This window comes from Chaetura pelagica, unplaced genomic scaffold (genome assembly GCF_000747805.2).
Source record: "Chaetura pelagica isolate M959 unplaced genomic scaffold, ChaPel_1.0 scaffold47, whole genome shotgun sequence".
Classification (NCBI taxonomy): domain Eukaryota; kingdom Metazoa; phylum Chordata; class Aves; order Apodiformes; family Apodidae; genus Chaetura; species Chaetura pelagica.
In genome coordinates this window covers 3,835,865-3,836,095 of record NW_009954140.1, presented here as the reverse complement: position 1 = coordinate 3,836,095, position 231 = coordinate 3,835,865, and positions in this window count along the sequence as shown.

Genomic DNA, 231 nt, shown 5'->3' with positions numbered 1-231 from the left:
GGGTAGGGGCAGGGCTGGGGCTGGAGGATCAGGGGGAGGAGGCGGAGGAGGCAGCTGCAACAGCCAAGGCAGGGCTGCCTCGTCCAGGAGGAGCATCAGCAAAGTGGTGTACGATGATCATGAGAGTGAAGAGGAGGAGGAGAGCATGGTGTCCGAGGAGGAAGAGGAGGGAGACCCCGAGGATAACCAGGACTCCGAGGAGGAAGAGGAGGAGGAGATAATGGAGGAGGA